The sequence below is a fragment of the Pinus tabuliformis genome, chromosome 4_2, assembly GCF_031772625.1.
Source record: "Pinus tabuliformis cultivar Carrire ecotype Pingquan chromosome 4_2, CPIR1, whole genome shotgun sequence".
In the NCBI taxonomy this organism is placed as follows: domain Eukaryota; kingdom Viridiplantae; phylum Streptophyta; class Pinopsida; order Pinales; family Pinaceae; genus Pinus; species Pinus tabuliformis.
The window spans coordinates 406,269,834-406,279,700 of record NC_142304.1 but is presented as its reverse complement, the minus strand read 5'-3'; positions in this window follow the sequence as shown (position 1 = coordinate 406,279,700).

Below are 9,867 nucleotides of genomic sequence, written 5' to 3'. Positions count from 1 at the left end.
TCGGCTTCTTGAGAGCTCCTCAAAGTCAAAAGATTGTTCACCTTGCTGAGAGCCATATCTTCGTCAAAGGTGACATCATGACTAATTGCGACTTCCCTTTGATCAGCGACAAAGATTCTATAGCCTTTAGTATTTTCACCATAGCCCATGAAAATTCCTTTCTTTCCAGATGCACCAAATTTATTTATTTTCTCTTTTGGCACATGAAAATATACAGGGCTTCCAAAAATTCTAAAATGAGAAACATCAGGTTTCTTACCGGTGAACTTTTCTTGAGGAGTCTTGGAACCCAATGCTTGATGAGGGCATCGATTTTGTACATATATGGCAGTGTTTTAATTTCAGCCCATAGAAATTTCGGAAGTCTTTGATCATGTAGCATGGCCTAGACAGCTTCCACAATCATGTGGTTCTTCCTTCCCGCCACACCATTCTTCTCAGTAGTACGTGGTGTAGTAGTCTCCCTCTTAATGCCAGCCTCAGATATGCCTGAGTGAACCAACTGTAATATATTGGAGGTCTTGCTTTGGCTTGAGGGGAATGGTCCCCTTTTGAGCTTTCCTTCGGCACATCTTGGACACACAACTTCTTTCTCTACTTGGAATTCGGGCATCCCTGTTACCATCTGTCTTACATCAGGTAGAGATTTCTAATGAAGGTGGGCAAACCTCTGATGCCAAAGTTCGGACTGAAGAGTTGTGTCACAAGACATGACACCTAGCGGACTTCCATCGACCTGATATAATGAATCAACACTAAACCCAAGAGTAAAGGAATCTTTAACATTATTTTTCCATATACATACCTTGCCATTGCTGAAGGTTACCTTGTAGCCTTTGTCTTCCATTGCCGAGATGGACACTAGGTTCTTTTTGAGGTTAGGTTCATTTAATACATCCTGGACTTTCTAGCCTTCTTGAATGGTTGTCCTCTTCCTCAATCCCTAGCTCTCCTCTTACCTTTGCTGTTGAATTTGACATTCCTTTGATTTGCCATCAGAGGGATTTTGATCATCATCCCACTGTGAGTCCTTTCTATCAGGGCACTCCCTTATATAGTGACTTGCTTTATCGCAAATGTAACATCGTCCTTTTCTTTCACCCTTAGGTCCAGCCTTTCCTTTTGATTTAGTCTCGGAATTATTTCTTTTGTTAGCATGAAAAGAAAAGGTAGCAAGAGGACCTTTAGGCATGGGCATTTCTTGCTCTTCTTCCCTTGTTTCTTCTTGAATGCATCTAGCCATTAATTCCTCGAAACCAGGAGTTACATTATAGTTGAGAAGAGTAGTCCTGAACACGTACCATTTGGATGGTAATCCTCCAAGAGTCGTGAGTGCCATTTCCCAATCTATCGTATATTTCCTTGGAGGTGTCTAGTTCAGATATGTAGGCCACCAAGTGCTTGTCGATAGAGTCCCAAATGATCTTCTATTTTGACTTCTTTAGTTTTCCATTTGTTTCATGCAGCAGCGAATGCATTTGATGGAGGCTCAACAATATCGCCTCTTACATGGTCTAGCACTCCTGGATCTTCTATGGTTAGATCGATAGACATCTTCCATGCATGATAGTCATCTTTCTCACGAAGCTTGTCTTCAGCAGGAAAGAGTGTTGAGGACCCCATAGTTCTTTTAGGATAGCCTTGCCAATCTTCTCTTCGGTGATTTCTCTTGCTCTTGCTCGAGCTTTGCCTTCACCTTTTGCATCTATGAATAAGTATTCCGTAACACATTCTATTGATTTTTCTGTGTTGGAACAATATTTTTTCATAGCCTCTCATTGAGAAAATGCATTATGAGTTTCAAGGCCACAATTGTGTAATCTTAAGGCATTTTCCAACCACTTTTGAAGTAGTATTCTAATAAAAGTTAAAGGGATTTTTCTCAACTAAATTCTCAAAGGATTTCAATTATTTTTTAATACACTTGTACATTTTCATGAGACTACAACTCCTCAATCTTGTCTATACCGTTATCATCATGAATTAGGTGCACATATACATTAACATCTAAGGCCTACATTTCTTTCAACCTCACCATCTCTGAATATAATTTTTAGACCTTGAAGGAAGATTGTTATAATCCTTGGATCTGGCTGGATTAGTATATTACAAAAATGGTTATATGCAACCATTAGTGGCAAGGTATATATAAAACTAAAAATATCTTATGTTATTGACCAATCTTCATCAGAAAATGATGCATAAAATTATACATGCAAAGAAAGAAAAGCTTCATATCTTGTTTGTTGGCCATGTCCACAGGAAGTTTCCTTTGAAATTGGCCATGCTCCTTGTTTCTTTATATCAAATTCAACATTCACGAACAATGATAAGAGTGCGAGAAATAATTTTGCATCAATCACAACATGAAATAAAAATGGAGTTCATTAAAACAAAAGGCTCAAGTTATATTACACACAAAATGTGACACTAGTAGCAAGTAACAATGGAAATACAAAGCCCATTCCACTTGTACATTCCCTTTGGTACCTAATTAATATTGGAGATTGTCCAACATGCTTCTTAAATTATGGTTTAGAAGCTAAGAGGAGTTCCGACTATGGACATTACTACGATAAAATTAGATTCAGAACATCTAAAGCACAATATATAGATTAAAAATTCATGAATGATATTCTTTTAGATAAATTCAACAACATTCTAATAAATATAAAAATTCAAATTTGCAGTACTTGCACCAAATTATTCATGGAAACCATTAAACATAAAAAAAGGTTTATCCATTTTGAAAAAATCACCACCATAAATGAGACTTGGAAAACACCTATAGGTCAAAATTTAAGTACTATCTCGTTCTAAATAAGGTAAGCAACTTTCTATGAAATATACCATGATATTCAATTAAATGGAAAACGCTTTCATTCAAATATATAATCACATTAATGGAATTTAAATTCAAATGAATGGAAAGTTATAATTATTTATCCATAATGGTAGGTACTACTAATCTTTACTGAGAAGTTACCTAACCTGACTCGACTACCTTATGTACTACACTTCTTGTATAGATAATTAGTCTATCTAGCAAAATAATGTACCAAAATAGATGGATGACTTATTAATCCACCCATACAATGGAAATTTCATTATTGTGGCTAAGATGATGATAAATTATTAATATTGTTATAGATCGTAGCTTCTTAAGATGTTAAGAGACATCCCCAAAAAATTAAGAGAAGGCAGGCCCTACCCAACCATCGACCTGCCATCGTTCAAAATTATGTACAACTTGTACACCAGGGAGAAAAAAAGAAAGTCGACATCAATGCGTTCACAAAAATCATTGTCACTTTACATTGTAGCTCAACAAACATCAAGTTGTAAATTTATGGTTATGTCTACCCATATTCATTTGTACAGTCCCCAGTTTTAGTAATTACTCTCCCTATGGAAAAATCATCCATGCAACATTATTCTCATGGCTCCAAGTAAAAATCATTGAAATCCTAAACTTACACAAATATGAAAAAAAAAATTACGAATTTATCGAACGATTAATACCTACAAATGAAGAGACAACCCTGAATCCATTACTTGATAATCTCTTTCATCCAACCAAAATCAGGTGACTCTACTGATGAAGAATATTCCTGATTAATATTTTCTATGGTAAGCCTTGCACATATATTTTCGCTAAGTTTTTACCAGATTAAACCCTCTAAACAGGCTCTTCAAACCAACAAACCACATCATTCAAATTTTATGAGTGAGTTGGTGTAAAAGGGAGGCTTTGAATGACATAATTTTAGGTTTGAAACCCTTGGATATCCATGGCCACCACCACCATTGACCCTTTTGGATTGAAATTGCAGCCATGAAGGTATATAGGATTCCTTCAAATTCAAACTATATAGTGAATTCATAAGCTTTGACATTAGCTGCCACTAGGAACTAGTATTTGATAAGGTCATAAGCCTTAGGCTTGGCAACCCTCTTGAGACTTCCAAAGGCATTGAGGCAATTCTCTCTACATGAAGACAATGTCTAAGGATTTGTTTGTTAAGGAAAACCTCCTAAAGAATGAATTTGAAATATTCGACTCGCCAAGCTTAAGCGATATAGGTAGAAATGCATATGGTGACAGTAGTGGAGACAGAGGTGGAGGCGACTAAGAATGCCCCACCAATGCCAAAGTGAGGTAAGACATTAAAGATCCACCAAGGGGACTCAAACTCAACTCCTTCCAGTGCATGTCGAAGAAATGATCCATCATAAGATTTTTTTTCTATCCATTCCAAATATACCTCTGAAAACCAAAACAATTCCCCCCCCTTCCCTCAAAATATAGAAATTGATGCCCAAGTTTCACTCAGTAGTAGTGGGAGTAAACCAACAAGAGTGGTTGTAAACAAAATGTCTAGTCAACCGTGATTTTTCAATCACAATGAACTATTCATTAAAATGAACCTTGACTTCTTAGATGAGTTAGTTTTTAATCACAATCAGGTTCACCATGAGCAATGATTTGTTATTGTTTTATAAATTATTATTTATGTTGTAGGCAATTATTGATTTAGGTTGAATAATTTGTAAATAGTTTCATTTTAGCTGAGGGGACCTCGAGCACCATTTCCATGCAAATTATGGAAATAGAAATATTGTTAGGTGAATCTCAAAATAAGAGGAGCATTGTCAAGGAAATTCATTTTAGAGGTGTCGAGAAAAGGTCTATCTTCTATGCAAGGTTGAAAGAAATTGTATAGGTGACATACAAAATGTTTTGATAGGTTCTAGATCACAACCATCCATAGTGTTTATGATATAGAATCCAAAAGGTTGTTAGACAAGGAGCAGATACTTTTTCTCAAGGATGTTTATTGGTTCATGAAAGGTAATATCCATGCATGTATTGGCAAGTCTTAGGGATTTTCCTAATCCAAACTGAATACCTAGGTTGAATATCTAGGGTTTGTAATTTTAGGGATTGTGAACCTTAAATGAGTTAGAACATGAAAATCTAGGGTTTTTGAAAAAACCAAAGGATTATTGAAGATGTTATGGAACTTCTATGGTTTTGTATGAATTTAAGGTTTGGATTATGCATGTTGCCTCAATGCTAGGTGCATGCTAACATGTCTTAAGTTTCATAAATCGATCAGAAGAAATGAGAGATCTATTCATTTTGGTCGAGGGGGCCTCAGGCAACATTTCCATGCACAGTGTGCAAATGGAAAGACTATTAGGTGAATCTCAAAATAAAAGGATAATTTTCAAGGAAATGAATTTTAGAGGTGTCGAGAAAAGTCCTATCATCTATGCAAGGTCGAAAGCAATTATATTGATGACATCCAAAAACATTTTCATAGGAACTGGATCACAACCATCCATAGTGTTTGTGATCTATAATCCAGAAGGAAGTGAGACAAGGAGAAAATGATTTTTATCATGGATGTTTACTGGTTCATGAAAGGTAGGATCCATGCATGACTTGGAAAGTCCCTAGGGTTTGGGATTATCACGACTGAATACCTAGGTTGAATATCTAGGGATTGAAATTTTAGGGATTGTAAACCCTTAATGAGTCAGAACATTAAAATGTAGAGTTTGTGGACAAAACCCTATGATTATTGATGATGTTATGGCAATTATAGGGTTTGTATGAATTTAGGGTTCAAATATGAAACCCTAGCTAATAAATCCTAAGGATTAGGGTAAGGGATTATGGACTAAGCCCTAGGATGGATTGCTCCTACTATAAGCTCTAGTTACATGATGTTGATATGAATAATGTTCATACAAGAAAGAGCTAACATGTTGTGTATTTTCATTACTTTTATATTCAGTCTCTTGTAAGGTAGGGGGAGGGATTCCCCTTTCCTTTACTTGGTGAACCTACCCCACATATGATGGATTTCCCATGTGGGCCCAATTCTATGTGCATGCTAACAGACCTTAAATTATACAAGTCAATCATAAGAAATGAGATATCTATTTATTTCAGCGAAGGGGACCTAAAGAACCATTTTCATGCACCCTATGTAAATGGAAAGAATGCTAGGTGAATCTCAAAATAAGAGGAGCATTGTCAAGGAAATGCATTTTAGAGGTGTTGAGAAAAGGCATATCATTTGTGAAAGGTTGAAAGCAATTGTAGGTGACATCCAAAAACATTTTGATAGATGCTAGATCACAACCATCCATAGTGTTTGTGATCTAGAATCCACAAGGATGTGATACAAGGAACATATTATTTTTCTCAAGGATGTTTACCGATTCATAAGAGGTAATATCGGTAAGATCCATGCTAAAAAAGGGATGGGAATTTTTGCTAAATAATTTAGTGAATTCCATAATCAAATATAGTAGGAAAGAGATGGAAATGTCTTTAATCTACACCATGCATCCCTCTGTCTAATGTCTGTCAATTCATGCATTTGGCAAGAATTGATAATTTATCTTTTAGAGAGTGTTAGTTTTTCTTCCAATGGAGATATGGGATTGTACAATGTCAAATTATTCTTCATCAAACGAAGGAGGATGTAGTGAACTTTTACATTCATATACCAAAATCAATCTTAATCCACAAAGCGTTAAAATGTACTATGGTATATAACTCACCAAAAGAGTATTAAACATAAACATGACTTTTAAACTCCAATAATACAATATAAAATGAATGTCACAAAACAATTGGCTTGCAAACATGCATCTATCAGATCTAGATATATCAATGGATCACCTAATGCAATATGGGAAACTATATCTTTTATCCTTCAAATAAAAATGAAAAACACTTACGGCATGAACTCCTTGTGCACATCCCTTGAGACAAATTTGGAAAAAATGCAAGAACATAATTTAATTAATCAAAAGAAATTAATAAATACCAAACATGTTGTATAATGGATTTCTAATCGAACATACCATTAATTTTTGCTTACAATTGATATTAAGAAAAAAAAATTGAAACAACTTGATGGATAATAGGCTAGTAGGGTATGCAATTACCATCTTGTGGAGATTGTTTACCATCTCCTTGGGGCTCAGTTTCCTTATTGGTTCTTTCACTTATACCGCTAACCTAAAATATGAACATAAAATGTATCAGCAACACCATAAAATTTGTGTGACTATAATGAATTCACAATTTGAGGAAAAAAATCTATATACATGGTAATATCTAGGGTTATATACATCAACAAGTTCCTGAAGTGGAAATTTTTCCACTGAGCTAAGTATTTCATCATTTAAAAATGATGAAGAATGCATAAGTTCAAATAAATATATAATTGATTTTTGGAGAAAAAATGTATATACAGTTCAACATAATAAATTTAAATGTAATGAATGATAGCTAATATTGTAAATGTGATTTTATAGTTCATTAATCATAGCTTCCTAGAACATGCCTAAGCAATTCTCCAACCATCGCTTGCCAAGGATCATTGCACATGGTCATGGTCACTACAAGATGTTTCATATCTCTTGAGTTTCAGTCTATCCATCTCTCTCAACACCTCATCCAGGACATTTAAAAATGATGTAATTTTCTCCTCATTCTCTAAATGATTCGTCTTTCCTAATCCATCTGACACCAGTCACAAAACATTATAACAACTTCCCTAATCTTCTTCCTTCCCTTAGATCCTATGATGGAACGTCTAACTCATCTTGAAATGCAACAACTCTCGGTGGTCGAGGTGCTATATGAGGTCCTCATGCCTTAAATTCAACATCTCATAGAGTATCAGGTCGTTCATATGTACTACCTTTCATAACCCCATAGAATATGGATCCTGTACCTATATAATTTGGATCCATGTACTCTTGAAACTCAACATACAACATCCTCACAAAATATTGTGGCACTTCATCATTATTTGGGAACTTTCCATATGCGTATAGGAACTTCTGATAAAGAAATGGTGCAATATTAGGGTCATTAAATCTTGCAACCTTCAAACGATTTTTATCTTTAGGTTGCAAGTCAAACAATGAGAAGGCAATTTCTTTAGTGACCCTTTCTCTCACTTATTTAAAGGAGTGTCTACCCATACATAATTCTCTACTCCTATGTATCATGTCATAAAAAACTTCAATCATCAGTTTAACCCCATGATACATTGCTATGATATTATCCAAATTGTGAAAAGTATTTGGAGACAATCTCTAGTAGAGCTAGAGAGATTGTTATTTTCTAGCTCATTCTACAATCTTGTTGAATGCACCTTGAATTCATCAAGAGTAAGAGTGGAGATGTTGTCTTCCCAAGGCATCTCCTCACGAACATATCAAGGATGGGGGTAAAGAGGTTGATAGTTTTCATTGAGGCCATATTGTTGAGCTCTATGACCTCTTCCACCACCATGACATCCCACAAGAGCATGATCAAAATGTTTAACATGATAAATGTTCACATACTATCTAAATATAAGTCAATTTTACTTTTACAATTCATATTCAATAAATGCCTACATTTAAAATTAGTTGGTCCATGAACACTCTCATTCTATGAGTTGTCGTCCAGAGGATGATTGTCCCCTTCTAAGGAAACAAACTGAGAGCTATTATGCCCTATACAAAATATCAAATTGAAAACCGTGCATAAGTATGAGATATGGGATAACTTTTAACATTAAACATATTACCTTGAACAAGATTTATGTTCATATTTTACCTGAATGCTCCTGAAAGACTCATTGAGAATCAATATGGCCAACCTCATGCTCAGAGCTTTCACCTATGTATGACGATATTTTTTCAAATTAAATGTGTGTGAAAGACTAAAGTATTCACATGTTAAACGTTAAATTTATATATTGTCTAGACTTGAACATGTTAACTAGAAAGCGAACGTGTACCTCTATCATTCGAGGTAGACCCATTGGAATCACATCTACTCGTTCCTGGAGCCCTGTCAATAGATCTATATGTGTGGGTTGTAAATTTACATTAAATTTTCAATCACAAGTATGAGACACATGTGATATATTTTCATGCATCAAACATCTCACTTCAAGATTTATATTCAGATTTACCTTAACCAACCCTATCAGACATTCAGTTAGTTCTCAAAGGTGGAGTACTCAAATCATTACCACCAACCTCAAGCGAGAACCATTCACCTATCAAAAATGATATTTTTTCACATTAAACATGTTCGAAGAAGATTATTCACATGTTAAACATTGAATTTATAGTGTAGCATTGAACATGTTTACTAGAAATCAAATGTACGCCCAAGAGACCCCTCAAAATGCCATCTAATATGTTTGTTTGAACCTCCCACATCTCCTCCTGATAAGGGTTCATTGGAGGGGTTATTTGGTGCCATTGTTCCTATATACAATAGGACTAGTTATTCATATTAATATTGAAGATTAGCATTCTACAAGAATTAAACTGAAATGAATTTAAATATTTTTATTATTTAATATGAAATAATAACAGTGCTAGAAAAGGGTTTGTATCAAAGAAAAAATAAATCATTTCCAAGGATAAGAAACTTCCATGGCCACTAATACTCTTTTCAATATGATCCTATAGTTTCAAGGATGGAAAAGAAGCATGATCAAAAGCTAACATCTCAATATCCTTCCATTTTTGGAAGGAGATGTTCCACATACATGACACCCTAAAAGTTGTTAGTAAGAAATATCATATTTTCAAGCTTATATAGCCACATGAAATTTATCCTCGGAAGGATGAAGGAATCCATAAAAGGGGCACTAATTATGACGAAACTATTTTTAGGATGAGAGGTAGCTTTCGACATAAGAATGAGTTAGAAAGGGATAAGGACAAAAATTAAGTTCTAGGCAAGTTAGAAACTGATAAGGAAATGATAGAAAACGAAGTCTGGGCACTAATCCTTGAATAGGAAGAAATAATACTAGTACAATCATG